The following is a 21,659-nucleotide window of genomic DNA, read 5'->3' as shown; positions in this document are numbered from 1 at the left end:
AAAAACAATGTTTTATCTTTTTTGACCCATTAGGTTAGCAAAATGCTTACAAAATTGTTTATACCCAGCACCAGAGAGAAAATGGACACATATAAACTGTTGGTGGGAGTGTCATTTGATAATTCCTTTTTAGAAGGCAATTTAACCAACACATTCTCATTTAAACATTAATAACAACATGAATTCCAGTAGTTATGATCCTAGGAATTCTAGGAATCCAGTTTCTAAATATTTTATTTCTCATATGCAAAAACATGTATGTATTACATGTATTACATGTATTAGGAGCTTAAATATGGCATTACTTTTAGTAGAGAGCAAAATATTGAGATAACTTAGACTGCGGGTTCTAGAGTCAGATAGCTTATGGTCCAGTCAGATTGCTTTATATACTAACTAGGTGACTTTTTATTTGACTTCTTGATTTATATATTTGTGAAATATTTCAAACTTATAAGGATTAAATAAGAATATACAGGTAAAGAGCTTAGAATTCAGAGCAGAGAATATTCATTATTTACTAAGCTCTCTTCCTTTAGTATTAGAATCTTGGTTTTGTTAGGGGGGGAAATGTAATCAATTAAAAAAAAAACATATTTCTTAGATGCAAGTCTTCCTTCCGTCTAAGGATAACCAGGTGTGACACACTTCTAGTTAATGTGATGTAAGAAAAAAAAAAAAATCACTGGGTATATGATCCTAGGGTGCCATAACAAAAGATTATAAAGTTGGTGGCTTAAATAACAAAAATTTATTTTTTCACAATTATAGAGGTTAGAAGTCTGAGACCAAAGTGTCTGTTGTGTTAGTTTCTTCCAAAGCCTCTTCTTTCATTGGATTGTACATGGCAACCTTCTCCTTGTATCTTCACATGGTCTTCCCTCTGTGCGTGTCTGTCCTTGTCTCCTCTTCATATAAGGACATGAGTCATATAAAAATAAACAAAATGACCTCATTTTAACTTAATTACCTTTTTAAGACCCTATATCCAAATACAGTCACATTCTGAGACACTGGGAGTTAGGAATCCAAAATATGAATTTGTAGGGGAAAGCACAGTTCAGCCAACAACAGCAGGGTTTTCAGGAAAGCACCTTACAGGGGCATAAGCCCTATTTTCATGTTGTATTTATTCCTTGTTCTGGCAGGGATGCAGATGAGAGGTCTGAAGCTGGAACAGCCTTTTTGTGATCCTAAAGGTAAAACTAAGAGATCTCAGAATCTTTGATCCTGCCATATTCAAACTGCAAGAATATCATCAACTAACCCTACTTCTGAGCATCTTGGTAAGCACATATTGGAGGTAAAGGAGGGGGAAGGATTTAGAACTTAACTTGTTATTCAAAGTTTCTGTCACATGTAGCTGAACCCAAATACACACTGAGGTGAGCAGTGTTTAATAAATTCTAATTTCCAATAATTATAATTAAAAGGGTTTTTTTTTTTAAGAAACCTAAATGTTCATCAATGGAGAATATTTTAAAAAACAAGGTAAATGCAAACTGTACAGTCACTGTGAAAATAGTATGGAGGTTCCTCAGAAAGTTAAAAATGGAACTACCCTATAACCCAGCAATTGCACTATTAGGAATTTACTAAAAAGATACAAAAATACAGATTCAAAGGGGTACATGCACCTCAATGTTTATGGTAGCATTATCAACATTAGCCAAACTATGAAAAGAGCCCAAATGTCCTTTGACTGATGAATAAAGAAGAGTCTTTCTAGAGAGCTTAATAAATTATAAATATTATATTAAAATTATATTTAAAGAGAATTCCACTTGCAACATGACAGTGTGAGGAGCATTATGGACCCATTCTCCAGTAAAAATGGGGGAAAATTTTTTTTGAAAAAGAACAAATTTGAAGGACTCATACTTCCTGATTTCAAAATTTATTACAAAGTTACAATAATCAAAACTGTATAGTTTTGGCCTAAGAATATATAAAAATCCAGTAGAATAGAATTAAAAACATAGAAATAAACTCAATGTTCTATCAATCTATGATCAATTGATGTTTTACAAGAATGAAAAGACCATTCGATGGGGAAAGAACAGTCTTTTGAGCAAATTATTCTGGAAAACTGTATATCAACATACAAAAGAATGAAATTGGACCTTTATCATGTACAATATACAAAAATTAACAAGACATTAATCAAAGACATGAATTTAAAATCTGTAACTATAGAACTCTTCAAAGAACATATGCATGACCTTGGATTTGGCAATAGAATCTTAAATATGACATCAAAAGCATAGGCAACAGAAGATAAAATAAACTGGACTTGATTAAAATTTTAAAAACTTTGGTTCATTGAAAGGTACCATGGAGAGAATGAAAAGTCAGTCCATTCAACAAATGGTACAAAACCAGCTGGGCATCGACATGAAAAAAAAAAATCCATATACAGACTTTACATCCTTCAAGAAAATTAACTCAAAATAACACAGATCTAAATATAAAATGCAAAACTATAAAATTTCTAAAAGGTAACATAAAAGAAACTTTAGGGCAATGACATTTTTTATATAACACCAAAGTACAGTCCATGAAAGAAATAATTGACCAGCTGGACTTCATTAAAATTAAAAATTCTGCTCTGTGAATGGCAATGTCAAGTGCATGTGAAGACAAGCCACAGACTGGTAGAGAATTTTTAAAACAGATACGTCTGATAGTGGACGCCTATCCAAACTACACAAATAAAAATTTAAACTCAACCAAAAGAAAACAACCCAGTTTAAAAATAGGCAAAAAATAAAAATAAAAAAAATATCTGAACACACATGGGACCAAAGAAGATATACACATGGAAATAAGCATATGAAAATACGCTCAGTATTATTTACTGCTAAGGAATTACAAGTTAAAACAAAAAAGAGACATCATTGCAAGCTTTCTAGAATGACAAAAATTCAAAACACCACCAACAACAGTTTGTGAGGGTGTGGAGCAACAGGAATTCACATTCACTGCTGGTGAGAATGTAGAATGGTACAGCTACTTCAGAAAATACTTTGGCAGTTTCTTGCAAAGCTAAACTTAGGCTTGCCATAAGATCCAGCAATTGCACGCCTACATATTTACCCAAATGAATTGAAAACTTATGTTCAGGTGAAAACATACATACAAATGTTTAGAAGGTCTTTATGCTCCTCAAAAACTACAATCATGAGTTCCTTCAACAGGTGACAGGATAAACAAACTTGGTATACGATTAAATGGAATAGTATTCAGCAATGAAAAGAAACGAGCTGTCAAGCCACGAAAAGACATGGAGGAACTTTACATGCATATTACAAAATAAAAGAAGCCAGTCTGAAAAAGCTACTTATTGTATGCTTCCACAAGTGTATGACAGTTTGGAAAAGGCAAAACCGTAGTGCTGGTAAACAGATCAGTGGTTACCAGTGGTTACCAGGGGTTCAGTGGGTGGCAAAGGAGGCCTGGTTGATAGGTAAAAGACAAGGGGATTTTAGAGTAGTAAAGCTACTTTGTATGATACTGCAGTGGTGAGTATAAGATGTTAAGCATTTGTCAAAATCCACTGACTTTTATAGCACAAAGAATAAATCTTAATGTATGCAATTTTTAAGAAATAATTTCAGAGTTTGGAGGACCCTGGAATGGAATGTAGAAAGTGGCAAAAGAATTTAAATGTAATACAAATCCCAGTTGGGGGACATTGTATAAAGTATCTGACCAATAATCTGCAAAACTGTCAAGGTCATCTAAAACAAGAGAAGTCTGAGAAACTGTTAAAACCAACAGCTGCCTAAGGAGACTTGACTATTAAATTTAATGTGGTATCCTGGATGGTATCCTAGAACAAAAAAAAAAGGAAATTAGGACACAGTTATGAAAAAGAAAAGACAAACCACAAACTGGGAAAAAATATTTGCAAAACATATCCCTGAAAAAGAATCTGTATGTAGGGGCGCCTGCCTGGCTCCGTCAGTGGAGCATGAGATTCTTGATCTCAGGGTTGTGAGTTCAATCCTCACATTGGCTTTAGAACTTTGTATCTAAAAGGTACAAATAACTCTTAAAACTTAACAACAACATAAAACAAGAGGCAAATTAAAAAAATCAGGTGTGGGGAACATTAAAACACTCTATATTACCTTTGAAATAATTCTATAAAATTAAAACTGTTCTAAAATAAATGTTTATTTTTACAAAATTCTTCATAGCTTCATATCAACTTTAAAACAATCCAGATATAAGATTTCATCTCATCTTTGTATAGACAAGTTGGGACAAAGCAGTGAAGTTCATTTATGCTTCATTATTCCTGAAGCATGAGTGATAGGTTCTTGCTTGTTTTATTTTTCCCTAAAGCCAAGGGTGTGTGTGTGTGTGTGTGTGTGTGTGTCTTGGGGGCGGAGAGGAGGGACAGTGGAGGAGATAATATGAAATATTTCTTCCATTTTATGATGCTCTTTTTTCACTTTTAAATTTCTAAAGCCAGGATGTTGTCTACAGTTGATGGGAACATTTAATATGGTAGAATTTTGTTTAGTTTGCTTAGGTTCCTTTCCTGTTTGGCTATTATTAAATCTGTTGCACATCTTACAATCTATGGTATTTTATAATTGAAGAAAGATGGCATATGAACTCCATACAGTGTACAGAACAATAATGTCCTTCCCAAAAGAATCTTTCAGTTCCCATTTCAGTTCATGTGACAGGCTAACTCTTCCCCGAGGAGGAAGTTTCATTTGTTTATTTTTGTATTCACAATTGTACTTTGTGAGTTCATAGGTCAAGCTTTACTGAACAGTAAAGTAAAACAGTAAGAAAGCTGAAATGCTGTTTTACATACATACACTCAAGGCCTTCTAACTGTCACCAGCCAAGTTAAAAAATACCCCAAGCTGCTGGTAGCTGAATGTTACATACTTTTTTGTTTCATATCATGCCTCTAGAGAATGGAGTGTGATATTTGGGTAATATCAATACTGAAACCTGTGCCAAACCTCAGCAAAAGTGCAAAATAGATTAAATTTGCATCTTTTGCAAAGCATACTCTCTTACAGATGGATGTTATCACCCATCCTCTTCTCTTTAAAGCCCTCAGCTCTCCCTAGTGGCTCCATCTACTCTCCTCACCGCGGGATTATAATCTTCAAATTCTTTTCCTGACTTTTCCCATTTATAGTTCCCATTTTTTTTAGACACTCCTCTGTACTTTCAGATATTACAGATGTGATCGTTGACAATGCATGAATACTAATATATTAACACAGGGGTCTGCAAACTCCAGTCTTGGCCAAATAAACTCCTGCCTATTTTTGTAAATATAGTTTCTTTCGATCGAGCCATACCCATTTGTTTAGTATTTAGTAATGTCTTTGGAAGCTTTTGCTCTTCAATGACAAAGTTGAGTATTTGCAACAGAGAGCAAGTAGCCCACAAAGTCTAAAATATTGGCTATCTGGCCTTTTATATAAAGTTTGCTGACCTGTGTTTTGGTCTATCATTGTGTTGGGACATAGGCATCATTTAGGTGGTAATGGATTTGAAAGGGTCCTACTACGTAACAGGAGGTAACCACTGTATTCCTCCTCACTTTTATTTTACAAAAGCATTGTAGAAACAACCCATGAAGCGAAAGTTGTGATAATAATTTTGAGAGAAAACTTTTAAAATGCAGCATGCTGAAAGCACAGGTATTTCAGCAAGATTATCTGACAAATAGGTCACTTTATACCTATAACTGAGAGCGAGACATATTGGCTAAAGTACAGCAAAATTAGGTGACTTCCACAAATATTATTTTCTAAATAGTTTATGTGAACCCAGCTACTGATCTGGTTGTGTATGTTAGAGCCCCACCTTATTAAATAATTTTACTAAAGACTGCTGTAAGGACTTTGTCAGATGCTGATTAAGCCTGTAGATGAAAAATTAGAGAGCAACGGATATGTTGACTGAAAGAATAGTGACCTTAAAAGCTTGAAACAGGAGCTAACTATGCCTACGTGTCACCTAACAGGAATTTAATGAAAAATCTTAATTGTGGTATACAAAACCATTTGTACAGCTATAAAATAGGAGTTTCATGGCTTAGTAGCCTGGATAGGAAATACATTAGGATTTAGCAGACAGTAAACTCAGTATGATTCTGCTTTGCATTGCGACTGCCAAGAAAATTTAATTATATTATATTATTTATATTTATGTTATATTAAATTTTAATTATATTATATTAAAACATGTCTAGAAGGTGGGTGGATGTAGGCATACAATTTCCAGATAGTGTGTTGTGTTGTGTTAAATGTTGAACTTTCAAAGAAACTTTACAAATGGGAGCATGTTGAAAGGAGACCAGCCAGGTGAGGAGCCTGAAATTGAGTCATAAAAATAAAATCAGTCAGAAAGGGAGCGCGGATAGTCCCAGACTTAATAAGGTGGTTAGATTTAACAGATTTATTTATTTATTTATTTATTTATTTATTTATTTATTTATTTTACTGTGTGATGGTGCAAAAGCAATGCACAATCAGCAGAAACTGTACTTTGATTTTTTAAGTTGGGTCCTTTCCTGGGCTAGTGTTATTCACAGAATACGCTCTCACAATACTGGGCTGTGAGCCACAGGTCACGGTCAGCCCCACCATCAGGAGGGCAATAACTTAACAACCATTCTGCACCCATGTGACCATTCTGTTTTTCACTTTCAGTATTCAATAAATTACATGAAACAGTCAATACTTAATTATAAAATAAGCTTTGTATTAGATGATTTAGCCCAACTCTAGTCTATGTATGTATTCTGAACTCATTTAATTTCGGTGAGGGTAAGCTATGATATTCAGTAGATATTGTGTATTAAGTGCATTTTTGAAAGGATATTTTCCATTTACAACGGGTTTATTAGACATAACCCCATTATAAACTGAGGAAGATCTGTATTTGATCTGGTGTATTCAGATGTTTAAAGGCATGCCCTGAAGTTTTAACCTTGCCTATAGCACTAATCTTTGGTTCAACATTAAATAAACACACACACACACACACACACACACACCCCACAGGAATAAAGACACAAATAAACCCATTACAATTGTCTCAAAAGACAATTAACTGAATTAGGTGTACATTCATGGACACTGGGGTGATAAAAGCAGAAAAAGAAGGGTCATTCAGGGTTTGGAAGCTAAACTAAGTATTTCCTAAGTCCTCTCCTTAGAAATTTCTCAGATTCATAATTCTTTAGGTTTCAGATGCCATGTAGTTGATGAGGCTTAAGGGAAATGCCTCACTGGAAAGGACCTTGCCAGGACAGTCCCAATTCCTGATTCCTGGCTCCCACCCACATATCCACCTTTGTCTTCCACTAGGCCAGGTTTGTGTCTTACAAAACTGGGGATACTTGATCATTTATTACCTACAAGAAGAATTTCCTCCTGCTTTATCTAATAATATAAATGTTCTCTAAGCATGTTTTAAACCTTCCAACCTATAGGCATATATGGTTCCATCTCTCCAACACGAAGTGACTCTCCAGGACACCCTCTGTCCACTGCTTATCTAAAGAATACCTTTCTTTAAAGGTTCTACTCATCCATGAAGGCTTCTTAAATGATTCCAACAGTGATTATATCTACCTCCATGTATCTTTAATATTTCTCACCCAGGACAAATGATATTGCTTTGTATGGTGATTTTTATCAGCACTGACTCTTCTTTTTTTTTTTTTTTTTTAAGATTTTATTTATTTATTTGAGAGAGAAAGAGAGAGGGCATGAGTGAGGAGAGAGGCAGAGGGAAAAGCAGACTCCTGCTGAGCAGGGAGCCCAATGTGGGACCCCATCCCAACCCTGAGTTCATGACCTGAGCTGAAGGCAGTTGCCCAACCAACTGAGCCACTCAGGCACTCCAGCCCTGATTCTTATGATGGTCATAACATGGGTTATATCTACCTACCTTGTGCCTTCCCACAGACCAGAGGCTCAATATATAGCTTCTGATAAGGCCAAAAAGTCCAGGAGTGACCAACTGTTCTGCCTCTGAATAGAACCAATCCTGAATGAAATAATATAATGAGATAATTCCTCACAGATTCTCTGCCCCATGACTCACTACAAAATGTAATTATTATACAGTTCTCATACTCTGCAGTTACCAGAGACAAAGATGAGCTTTGGTAGGTACCTGCAGATTAGGAAGGCTTTTGGCAGTGCTTTACCAGGATTGTCCCTGCAGAATTATGAATTAAGCAGTTCTGCCATGGTAAATCTCATAGTCTTTTCTGCACAATGAAGTCAGTCTTCATTTTCTACATTCACTTCCTTTTTCATCTTTTTCTCTCCCTGGAATTTGTTTTGCAAGAACACTTTAATGCATTTATCTCTTTCGCTCAGCTTGTGAAATTACTCATCCCTGGGATGCATAATTGAGAGGTGTCCTATTACACCCATGGGATTAGAGGCTTTATGAATCACTCCAACATGAGAAAAATGTTTTTATAAGAAGCACTGGATTTATGTGAAAAAGGTACAAAGACTTTTTAGTAACCCTGGCTCTTGGTATGGGCAGGCCTACAAGGGAAAATTTCTATACATGCAGGCTGCAAATTACGTATCATTGGCAACATTTAAATGTAAAAATGCCCTCATGCAGCAGGCTCTTTTTAACTGGGAATTTTCAATGTACATTTTCATTGGATTCTCCTCCTCAGAGACCTAAGATTTTGACACATTGGAAGGAAATGTCTTTAAACCTGCCACCAGTGCATGGCAGACCTTTAAAATTGTCATTGCAGTTTCCCCAAGCATATGGACATGTGTGGTATGGGAAAGGAGTAATTATCTTTAAGGAAATGCTACTAGGATGAGTTGCCTGAGAGTGAATATGGAATTCTCGGCACATGTTTTAGAATACCACGGCAACTTTTTAAAACTTGGACAGTTAGCTGTATTTTGCTTGAAATCAGGAGTTTAATTTTATTAACCAGACGTCCTAGAGTTCTAGATCCATTGTGATTGTTGTGTGTGTGTTTAAGCGTATGCGTGCATACATTCATTATCATTTAAATTACATTCACTCAAATTAGTTTTAGGCTATCAAGAAAATTTTTGAGAACACTAAGTGTCTCCTTGTTAGTCAAGCATTGTTGGAATTTCACTAAATGACATTCATTCTTAAAAAGGGCCTTTTAATGAAATGGCTAGTACCGTTTGACAGTGTCAGGCCTCAGAGAAGTGTGGTTTGTGGTTGGAAACCTTACGACTTCTAGTTCTCTAAAAGGTGCTCCTTTTCTCCCCATCTTCCTTTTGAAGTGTCTGAACTTATTTACCTTTTAGCAACTTCTTTCAGGAAAATATCTAAAGCTCTTTCACATAAATGGAAATGAATCATTGAATGTAACATAGCTGAGTTGCACTCAGGACTTGAATCTCATCTAAACCAACTCCTTTATAATTCCAAAGAAATGAAATGTAGTCCAAAGAAATTAAGTATGCAACCAAATTATTAAAATCTGGATTCATGAAAAGTGTGTCCATTCCTCCTCGTCACTGCCCTTTGAAGTCTACTATAGGAAGTATCCTTCCCTGCTCTGGGATGAAATCTTAGGCTGAAAGCATTGCTTTTCCAGTCACTATAAACAAATAATGAATAGTGTAACTGAGTAGTCTAATTTTTCAGGCATTGTACAGCTTAGTATCTGTATTAGTCAAATTGGAGTACAAGATGGATTGGGCGGTTTAAACAGCAGAAATTGTTTTCTTACAGTTTCAGAGGCTAGAAATTCTGAGATCAGAGTGCTAGTCAGTTTTGTTCCTGATTAGGACTCCCTTCTTGGTTTGCAGATGGTTACCTTCTTGAAGTGTCCTGCTATGGCATAGAGAGAGATAGCTTCTCTCTCTTCCTCTTCTTATAAAATCATCAGTCCTGTCAGATTAGGGCCCCAAACTTATAACCTTATTTAGCCTTAATTACCTCCTAAAAGGACTCTCTTCAACTATAGTCACCGTGGGGGGGGGGGGGGGTTAGTGCTTCAACATATGAATGTGGGGGGCAGGGGAACACAGTTCAGTCCATGGCAATATCAAAGCTTCACACTCTTATCTACTTCCTGGAGCTAAAGTTTTTGGAAGGGATTAGCTTTGTTTGGGTTTATTTTATCCTTCTTCTTGGCTTTGGCATTCCTCCTCTATTCACAAAGCTGTTGCTCTTGTCCGTGGTGTGGAGGAAGGATGGGGAAAAAAAGAAGTGGTACCACATAGTTCTCTTAGCTGTCCATGCCTATGGGCAGATCTGTAAAAGTTAGTAACTTTAGGGTATCCTTGGGGCTCTTCAAAGATACCTGTTATTATCAGAGATCCTGCTGAAGACTCCATATTGCATGTCTCCTCCAGCTGACTGTGTATGACATCTCCCTCTGTCCCAGGTTCATATGTCCCACAGAGACTCTCCCTGTTGTGTCACCTCTAGTGACCTTCTTATTTGGGCTCCCTTTCCAGATAACTCAAATCCTGCTTCCTTCTGTGGGGCCTCAGAAATATCTACCTCAGCCTATGAGAAAGAATAATCAAAGCTAACTCTTACTATGTGCCAAGCACTTAATGTATTTCAGTTCATTTCATTCTCACAATACTCCTTTGAATTATTTCCACAAAGCCACAGAAAAAATTAGTTACACAACCACAAACACTCGGTTAATACCTGGTAGAGATGAGATCTGAACTAAAGCAGGAACGCTTCAGAGCCCACGTACTTCATCACTATGGCACATTGAGGGAATAGCCTAGAATGCTTCCTTCCCTCTCAGTCTGTCTCCTCACCCTTCAGTGAGGCAGTTCCAGTCTTTTCCAAGTGTAAATCAGGAAACCCAACCAAGAAGCACATACTAGGCTCTACAACGACCTCACGTGGGCCTGCCGCACCCATTAGTGTGGAAGTGGAAAATACCACTTGTGTTCCCCCACGAAGAGGAGGAGAATAAGCAGGATCCTAATGCCTTTAAAGAAATTCTCATTTATGAACTCTAATAGAGTCCACATGGTTTGTTGGAGTAAAATTCAAAGAACAAATATTGGAATCCCCTTATTTGTAATTCCTATTCGGATGGCCTAGAACCTCCAATTAGAACATAGGGGGACTTGGTACCTGGTACTTTCAGCTTAAAGGTCTCACCTGAAAACTTCCAAGAGAGGAAATATCCCAATTGAACATTCTATTTAGTGAATTTTGCAGTATCACAAAAATACCCAGTTGCAAGACTAGAAAGAAAACTGTCACCTGAGGGGCGTCTGGGTGGCTCAGTGGGTTAAAGCCTCTGCCTTCCCAGGGTTCTGGGATCGAGCCCCGCATCGGGCTCTCTGCTTGGCAGGGAGCCTGCTTCCCCCTCTCTCTCTGCCTGCCTCTCTGCCTACTTGTGATCTCTGTCTGTCAAATAAGTAAGTAAAATCTTTCAAAAAAAAAAAAAAAAAGAAGAAGAAGAGGAAGAAGAAAAAGAAAACTGTCACCTGGCTGGAAAAATTAAGTTAATAAATCTCCAGAGAAATTTGCATTTTTTTCAGAGATATAAAGGGTAAAATGACAACAGATATGGATATCTGTAGTGCATGTGTAGTAGTGTGTGTGTGTGTGTGTGTGTGTGTGTGTGTCTGTAATCTGTCTACAACCCACTTTCCCTTCTCTAATAACAGCAACCTGATTTCCTTCTAAGAAGCTACTCTGCCCATACCTCATGCTATGTGATGCAGGCAAACCAGTTCCCATAGTTCTAGGGAGGATTTATGACCTAAGTCCAGCCAATCATCAAATCTCATTTCTCTGCCCATACGTAATAACTGGTGGAGATGTGCAAGTGATGTGGTTTAGTATGGTGAATGCCTCCTTACATGCATTCTGGAACTTTTGGGAAATAGGTGATTTATTTATTTTGGACTTACCAAATAGGTTGAATCCAATTGGTAGTTCACTTTGCCACCGGTGGAGATAACCTACCTAAGCATAAAGCCAAAACACATGAAAATAGTCCAAAAAAAGGAGAATAAATCATGATGGCATATTGTCTGAAACCAAAGCCTTGAAATTTTCCATTATATTTATATTATATATAAATTCACTTATATATTAATTTATCTTTTATTTGCAAATAAAATATCATAATTGAGTATTGTTTTCAACATTATGGAAAAAAAAGAAGTTTTCACGGGAGTTACCACTCAGTTTTGATTGAGTTTCCTGATACTTCTGAAGTCATATTTCATATGTAGTTGATTTCCCTGCCTATGCCCCAGACACTGTCAATGCCCGATCCGCATTTGGTAGTAACATTGTGCAGAACCACTGGCTTGCATATTTAATCACCTGAGATTCTTTGAGGACTTCAGGCTATTGAAGATTTTTCTGCTCCTGGGCTGGTAGGCCAGAATATCTGGGTACTTAATGCCCTCTGGGTACAGGTCTCAATTAATGGCTGTCAGAAGTTGGTAAATAAATACCTTAGTTCCCTCATACCTTATTTGAGATGACACATAGCCTATCAGAGGTCCCTAGTAAGACTGAGCTACTATATCCACAAAGGTAGCCTGTTCAATAATAAACAATAATAGACATTTATTGGCTTCCTTCCCTATCCTAATTCACCATTTTCATCAAGTAAACTACCCGTACTCGGGTAGGGGTACTCTGCTGTTGGGGAAACCCAGTTTAAGATACTCTGCATTGACTATATGCCCTCCAACATACTTATGTGTGCAATGGTGATTATATCTATGAATGTACATGGACAGACCTCAGTACTCCCAGGTTTTCAAAATCACCTCAACTATCAATTCCCCTGTTCCACCTTGCTGGAACAGGTGAAAGGGAGAGAGGTCATCCTTAGTTGTATTCTTTTTCAGTTCTGAGGCTCTCAACCACTCAAAACACGGGAGGACAGTGTCCTAAGACAACACGTTGTTCTATCTCCCAAAGCCTTGCTAGCCTTGGCAGAGATACCAGAACAGAGGAATGAGACAGGTAGCTCTCCTAGAGAAAGAAATCACAGAGTTACCTTGTATCTCTGAGTATTAGAGGCTTTTCCCCTCTCATCTAAAGGAGGAAAATGGGATAAGAATAGACTTTCCGTAAGATTTATCATACATTCTGGACAATTAAGAAAATAAAATTTCTCCATAAAAAATGAAAAGAAAAAGTAAAATATTACTGCAAATCAACTGATCTAAGCTGGAACTGCTGCATGCAACCTGGAAAATATAGTCACCCTAAGTAAGATCCAAGGTAAAAAACAACAACAACAACAAAAAAAACACAGACTTCTTCTTCAACAACACAAAGGTTACAAGTTGCCCCCAAATACTTCTGCTAAGCTGGGCTTTCATGCTTCTTAAGTGACTAGACCACCCTTGCCCGGTCTTATATTCTTAAAATTACCTTTCCATTCATCAACATGCTTCCCATTTTACCATCTACTTTCTATTTCCTCAAACGAGATTAATGTTCCCTAATAATATAGGCACTTTAGCTGTCCCCCAGGAACATTTTCATTTTAAAAGAGGTTTGTGCAATTATGAAATGTACTATTTAAAAGAAATGGCAATAACAGGGCAAGTAAAAATTTTAAGTAATACAGAGTAGATATTTGGGACAGGAAAACTTTCATATATTCTGCTAAAAAAAAAAAAAAAATGGGGCTTCTAGCTTTTGATTTCAGGTATAGAGGTTTTCAGTAGGGTCTCAACATAGCTCCCTGCCTGCTGTAGCTTTCTTATTCCATTTCCTGCTTTGCGAAGTGCGACCCCTGCAGCTTCACAGGGTAAGGCCCTGTCCTGGGGCTTTGTCTTCAGGACTTAGGAGGCAGACCCGGATAGAGTCTATCTCTTTAAACAGCTTATGTGCTAGGATTTGGGTACCCGCCCCTCTCCAAACTTTATTTTATATTCTAATATGATCAGATTTCAGAGTCACAGAGTACCTTTCTTTTTCCCTTGATGAGGGTGCCACTGCCTAAACATTTTTTTTTATAAAGTACATGCAGTAACTTTCTCTGTGAACTCATAATATTGCCATAATCTCCCACAGTTGTTGTTATTTTTTTTCCATTTCATTGAACCAAGAAAACAGAAGCACATATCTGTGCACACATACACCTTATCTCTATGCCCTTTAGACATAAGGGTTTTCAAAACAAACAAACAAATAAAGACTATTAATTTTGAGTATCAGTCTTACATACTGGTTACTCAGGTAATGTTTTAAAATTTTCAAATGTGTTCTTTTACATCTCAGAAAGAGTAATAACCTTTGCGCTGAGTATATAACATATGTGTGGGGGAAAATATAAATTCATACCAGAATATTTTCAATGAGAAAAAACAAATTAATTGTTTCAGTTAGGAATTGTTCGGCTGCTAGGAACAAAGAACATACTCGAGTGACTTAAATGTGGAGGTTTTATTCTTTCAGTAGAGGAAGTTTAGAAGAAGACCCTCTAGAATAAGTATGATATTTCCATGATGTCATCAAGAGCCAGCCCAGGCTCCTCTGTTTTTTGCTTCACCATCTTTAATATAAGGCTTCAATTTTCAAGGTCAAAAGATGGCTCATGGAAGAAATAAAAAGTAGGGCCCTTTCTGGAATTGAGTTTCCTCTGATAAGCAGAATAGGACATAATAAGTAAATAACCAATCCCTCTTAACCCTTTGTCTAATGTGGCTGTTCGCTAAACAATCATTTTTGCTAATGTTCAGTCTTCTCTTGGGAAAAAAATGCTCAGTTTCTTCTACATTTGATTTCTCCCTCTGCTTCTATCTCTAAGGTGATATGTAATCTGGTGGAAAAAGTGTGTGGCTTGAGTGAGTCGTTGTCTCTGACAGGGGAGTGCAATCCCCTAACTTTGTGGGTCTTTGCCGACACCCACACATCTCCCATACCCAGTCCCTGACATCCTGCTACTTAGATATCTTGCTGGCTCTCAGAGCCAAAGCTTGTAGCTATTGAACTGATAGCACATTTTTTGGCTACAGTGAAGCATGGTATATCTCTGCCTTCTTGGTATACCTCTAGCTCTGACTCGATATAGACCAATGCACCATCTCCCTATCCCAAATATAGCTTCCTAATTGGCAACCCATGAATTGCCTCTGCTCTCAACTCAATGTCCACACTACACAAGAAATGAAAGAGGCTCTGGAACGACCCTGAAATTCTATGTGTCTGACCATGACCTTCTGCCTTCTTAAATGAATTAGGCTGTCCCATGGTCCCATTGTCCCATAATCCTACAGAGCAATCTCCTCCTTAGGCACCAAGAAGGGAAATATGGTAATACCTTGGTATTACCTTCATTTATCAAATATACTGCTTCTCTCTGGGTCAAAGCTGAGAGAGAGAAGTTTGGATATAGCATCTGACCTCTTGGAAACATTAATGTAGTTTCCACTTTTGCCTTTCTAAATACTTGAACTCATAAGCTTGGCACTAATAGACCTCAAGTATCCATCTGCTGAAGGAAGATTAGAATTTATTACAAGAGGAAACCATTTATTACAGTGAGAATGAAAAAAGGAAGGAGATATTCTGCTTCTGATATGCAAATAGGATAATGCTGTAGAAAAGTGCCTTGCAGGGCAGGATATCGTCTTGAAAAATGATCTCCTAAATTTTTTTCATCTGTTTTCCTTATCCTTCTGCATTGCAATAACCAAGCTTAGAGAATCAGCTTCACCTGGAGGCTCTGTTTTCACCCAGTGTAGAGAATACACCCCTGTATTATTAAGGTTTGAAAGGAGGTATAGTCATAAGAAAGGGTGCATTTAGAGGGGAAAGCTCACAGGAAGGACAGGTGAAAGATAACAGAAGAGGAAAGAAAGGCGATAAGGATTGACTTTCAAGCAAGACTATCAGACATGTTACTAAGCCTGGAGCCTTGATCATCCATACTTACTGGAATCTTGGCATGTCAAATGAGGCCCTGAGATGTAGTTTTCCTCACCACATTTGATTTCTATATGACATGAAAAGGACATTGACATGGTTGAGAATCTGCTGTGGGGTTTGGCAAATGGGATGGCTTTGGCAGGACAGGTGACTTTATAGAAAGAACTACAGAATAGACCACCATTTGGAGTCCTAGTAAGCATCACAGCATGACATTAGAGGTGTCTCTGGCACCATCAGAGACTGGGGTGGGGCCAAGTCATCCATTTCTTTATTCCATCCACTAGACTCTTACCTAATGATCAGAAAGACTAGGGTGTGCATCACCTCACTCCATCCTCAAACTGGTACAGAATGCTAAGTGGATAAGCAACAGTGGGTAGAAAGAGGACATTGCCTAGAGATTGCGGGGGCGGGGTTTGCAGGCTGTGCTCAAGGATAACAATGCCTTCCTGTCTCACCCTTCACCCCAGATACTTATTTGTCACTTAAGAAGAAAAGCAAAAGAAAAGGGGTGACTCAAACTGAGCTATTCCTTTTTCCAGAGAAACTGAATATTAATTACCTAAAGGAATTATATAAATCTAACTGGGTTAAGTTTTAAATTGGATTGGTATTTAGTCATTTCTTTTCCCAATCCTTGGTGGGTGGGGGCTGTCTTTACCTATCTGAGTTATAGTAGGAAATAGGTTTTGACTCTCATTATTAGATGCAAAATCCCATCCAATCACTTGCTCTTCCATTTCAACATCCTGGAAAAAGAAATAAAATACTACGTATTCTGCAATAAAACTACTTTGGACTAATACTTAGGAATAACCAAATCTGCCTCCAAATCCTCATTAGCTATATTGATGAACTGAGCCCAAGCAATGAAGAAATTTTCACAGCTACATTTAGCCTGAGGCCCACTAGGCCAACACTTTTCCTGTTTTTTGTTTGTTGTTGTTGTTGTTGTTTTGTTTTTATCTTTACAGCCTCCTCACTCCTTGCCCTACTTATGTCTCCTAAGAGATGGACTATGTAAGCCTGTATAGGTACATATGAAACAACCCAAACTCTGTTAGCGGAAAGAAAAGAAAGGTACTCATGTAGGTCTAACTATATTGTATTTATTCCTCCTATTAAGGACTCAATGTATTTTGGCCCCCAAATCCTTAAAAGGGCCCGAGGGCATTATCTTGTATGATAGACAGCAATGGTCCCACTTCCTTCCCCTACTTCCACCTTGTCTCTGAGACATAACCAAGAGCCCTCCCTAAAGGTTTTGGTTCTTAAGAGCAGTAAGGTAACATGGTCCTCTGCTCACTACCTAAGAATATTTGCAGGAAAATTGCATGAGAGTTGAATCCTGCATATGATTTTATTTCAGATTCATAAAAGATTTTCTTTTTTTTTTTAAGATTTTATTTATTTATTTGACAGAGAGAGAGAGAGATCATAAGTAGGCAGAGAGAGAGGGGGAAGCAGGCTCCCTGCTGAGCAGAGAGCCCAATGTGGAGCTCCATCCCAGGACCCTGAGATCATGACCTGAGCCGAAGGCAGAGGCTTAACCCACTGAGCCACCCAGGCGCCCCAAAAGATTTTTCTGTCAAGTAAACATCTTCCCACTTTTCCCCATACTTCTCAATTGGGATATGATATGAGTTTTTACATATGTGGGAGTGGGTCAATAAGTGTGAGAAATCACCCACTAACATTTTCCCCCCCAAATCAAATACTTAAAAAGACTGAACTAAAAATCACTATTAAATTCATATGAATTTATGCTAAAGCAAGACTTCAAAGTAATTTTATACATGAAGCAGGCAACTTCAAGCTATGGTCCCAAATCACCCCACACTCTCCATCCTGCCACTGCTCTCCATTCCTCAGAGACACATGCTGCCTCCAGCCACTGCCAAATCTTGTTTCTTAGAGATTGGAAGCTTTGGAGTTTGAGTCCAAACTCAAGAGGGACCCTATTTAAGAATAGAGTTCCTCTATGAAAATTTTCTACGAGAATAATACAGTGATGAAATAAGTCAGAATTTGAAGCAGTATATGATCATAGGTGTACATTCCAGACAACCCGACCTGCAGATTCATGATTCAAATTCTCAGAGGCAATCAGAGTTCTTGAATATTTAGATATGAATTATCCATATTTAATGAGCTAAACAGTACCAATTAGGTTTTGAAAGAAGATTAAGAAATCAGACTCATATAAATTAATGTTATTATTTGGGCCTGATTTTGCATACATGTGTTTGTGTGTGTGTACCCATTTTTTTTTTTCTACCCAAGAGTGAAGTCTGTTCTGCAAGCTACCAGCTTGGTTAAAAAGCTTTGAAAATACGAGAGCTGTTCCAGTCATAACATTTGGACCTTCATTTCAATCCTGTAATAGTTAGCTTAAGTAATGTCTAAATATTTCTTTAAGCCACAATATCCTATTTTGAGCAACAGACGCTAAATCATAATACACTGTATCTGCTTCTTTCTGCCTTGGAACAAGTCTCTCTGTGGAAGGGTTGTGAGCTCCTTTGAGACTTGTCAGCTGCACCAAGGTATAAAGTAAGACTGGCACAAGGAAATGTGTTTGAATCCCTTCTCGGATGGAATAATTTAGAAAAATATCATCTATATGTTCTGCACCTGACCTTGGCATTTGCTTCACAGAGAGCAGAAGCCCCTCTGTGACTATTAAAAGACCAGGAGCTGCCTTTGAAATTACAATGGTGTACAATTAAGGAGAAGCTATTTCAGTTATCAACATACAATAACTCAACTGGCCATAGTTAAGAAAGTGTATAAATTCCAAAGACGTACAAAACATCTGGCTTTGGACACTTCTCCCTTTCCATAATTGATGTGTTAACTGTTCATGGGTAAGAGTACATATAGCACATTTTAGTGACATCTGTTTCAAGTTAGGGTTAATTGATTTCCATTTGTGTGGGTGTCTCTCCAGCTTTTTGGGGGGGTCCAAAATAAATTAGAACATACAGATCAGAGGGTGAGAAGGAACACATTTGCAGATCAGAGATCAGACTTTGTATTTAAACACGTGTTTTAAGAGAGAAATAAACAATTAATACAAAACTTTCTGGAATCTTGTACTCCACGATGGCTCAGTTGTGGTAAGTGTCCCTAAAAGCGTAAATAAGACCTATTGAGTAATTAGCATGTCCTAGTCATTACGTTAAGCAATTACATTCATTATCCTTACTAATCACAACAACCACCATATAGGGCCAACCTTTGCATTGACACAGTTTTCCAAGGTAGAATTTACTTGCCCAAGGACACAACCCTAGCAAAAGTAATAGCCAGGATTCTTACCTAAGTGGTCTGATACCCAAACCAACACTGTATAACTGCACTAATGAATTATAAAATGCCATTGTAGCCAAGCCAACATGTGGCATTAATAGTGCTGTGTGCACAGGCTTACATGCGGTACTTTCAAAATTAGAAACAACTTACAAAACAGGCAACCTTACAGTCCAGAGGTCATCTCACATTTGACAAGGAACTGGTATTGAATTTTTATCCTAGTAATCTATGTGACTTTTCACAAGTCTCTAAATCTCTCTGAATCCAGGTTTCCTAAGGTAAATTGGTTATACCTGGCTGACAAATCCAGTAGGATTGTTATGAAGGTCCGGGGAGTCAATCTGTATTGAAATGTTCCACATACTCTAATTCTTCAAAGTGTTAAATCAAGAATTTACTTCCCAGAAATGGTAACAGATGTTCTAAGTGGAAAGAGTTTCCGGGCAAATTAGTTTGGGAAGCTCAGCACACTGCCGTAAATATCCCCTGTGTAGAGGACATGTGTTGTCTTATTCAGACTCTCTGCCATCCTTTTCTGGTAACGGGATCCACGCTGTGGGGCATTACTCCTCCTCCCACTCCACGTGCAGCTGGTAAAGCTGCTATTCACCCAGGGATGACAGCAGGGCACACCACCTTCTGCTCTGGAACATTTTAGTCACTGTAAGATTTGTGGCTTAGCAAGGTCCCAGGATGTGAACCCAGACCTGCTGGCAGCCATGGCCTGCCCCACAGTAAGATCAACCTGTAGTAGAGACAACACAATTAAACTCCCTTTTAGGGTCCTTTGATTTGGAGTTCTGTTTAATATACTCTTCACAGATTTCCTATGAAAAATACTAGAAAGTACAGGCAGATTTCAATGAAGCATGGTTTAAAAATCAAGCATATGAAGTTAATTTTTCTATTTTTATTAACTTGAGCCATAGACACCAAGAAACCACAAAAAAAAAAAAAAAATGTCACATACCAATAAAATGTGATATTCCAGTAGGAGAATTCCTGGGATAGAATTATTTATAATGATGTTGAAGAGAGAAATTAAGCATTAACAAAGAAATTGAGGGGCGCTGGGTGGCTCAGTCAGTTAAGTGTCCGACTCTTGGTTTCTGCTCAGGTCATTCATGATCTCAGGGTCATGAAACCGAGTCCAATGTCAGGTTCCACATTCAGCAGGGAGTCTGCTTGAGATTCTTTCCCTCTCCCTCTGCCCCTCCCTTTCTATCTTTCTCTAAAATAAAGACAAATCTTTTAAAAAAGAAATTAACAAAGTAGTTTATAATATTTTTTTAAATTTTGATATTCTGAGGAATTTTTTCTCCAGATGTTCTACCCAATAATCCTTTTATTGATTCTCTTGACGATATTCTCAGCAGATCATTGATATGCAACTATCAGTTGCATTTTCTGTATAAGCAAGGACTGACAAAATGTCCAGGATTGTGTGAAGTTCCCCAAAACCTACGTCTTTTTGATCAATTTGTCAGCCATCACACCATGGTGATTTTGTGGTCTCAATATTATAATGGATTGAAACACTGCAGATTCACTTTATAATAATCTACTGGGAAAAGAAAGAAAGACAGAGAAAGGAAGCTTTCAAAATGTGAATGATGTTCTAAGGGTAAGACTACAGTGGCTTAACCCTATGAATATGTAATTTTAAAACACTGAAATATTTTTGGAAATACAGATGTTTGGAATGGTGAAGTTTCAGCCTCAGCCTAACATGGCCTTCATCTTAATTGGCTGAGTCCACACATTCAGTAGAAGATACTGAATTAAATAACACCTTCTGCTTCTGACTTGCAGCCTCACTCTCAACAAAAACCATGAGCCTCCTAAGATGGTAAATATATGTTAACATGCTTTCAATGAAAGTAACAGAGGATGCTACTGAAAGTGGCTTAAACATAAGACGATACAGTGACTCACATAGATTTTCTCATTGACCCAGGATCCGTCCATCTTTTCTTTCTAATTCCTCAGCTTTGTCCTCGGGCTTATTGCTTCCACCTAATTGCAAATTGGCTACACCAGCCCCAAAACTGCATCCCCCTCCCCCTACCACACACACATACTCAAAAAGGACTACAAAAGGCCATGTCTTTTCCTGGTACCTCTTATTCATGGTTATAACAATTTTCCCAGGTGCCTTGTGACAGGCCTTCCCTTGGCTGGAGTCACATCACACGGTCAGCTCCTTTTCTATTACTGGAAAGATGAATAGATGTCTTAAGTTAACCAGTATTTACCTTCCTTTGGTGGACAGGGTAATCTCCTGATATCTCAATAAAACCATGCTTCTGTGTGGACATGGAAGGAGTGGGAGTAGGGAACAGCAGTGTTTACCACAAGTCCCTTAAAAATACCAATTACAAAAAGAAAAGGACAATTTAAAATAAATTTAAAATAGGTGCGCCTGGGTGGCT

General features: G+C 37.6%; 1 long non-coding RNA gene across 2 annotated transcripts in view; it reads right to left on the bottom strand.

The window, feature by feature from the left end:
- Window positions 1–735: 735 nt before the first annotated feature.
- The window catches only part of LOC132010132 (uncharacterized), a 31,811-nt gene continuing 10,887 nt past the window's right edge, over window positions 736–21,659 (bottom strand). Inside the window, exons 2-3 of one of the 2 annotated variants that reach the window (XR_009402172.1) lie at window positions 11,916–11,970; window positions 736–908 (exon numbers count right to left, since the gene is read on the bottom strand). This is a non-coding gene — a long non-coding RNA (uncharacterized LOC132010132). The remainder of the gene's footprint in view (window positions 909–11,915; window positions 11,971–21,659) is intronic. The other variant, XR_009402171.1, reaches the window with a different exon arrangement.

This window comes from Mustela nigripes, chromosome 2, assembly GCF_022355385.1.
Source record: "Mustela nigripes isolate SB6536 chromosome 2, MUSNIG.SB6536, whole genome shotgun sequence".
NCBI classification, from domain to species: Eukaryota; Metazoa; Chordata; class Mammalia; order Carnivora; family Mustelidae; genus Mustela; species Mustela nigripes.
Note: the sequence above shows the minus strand (reverse complement) of the source record. Positions and strands in the feature narration are given on the sequence as shown.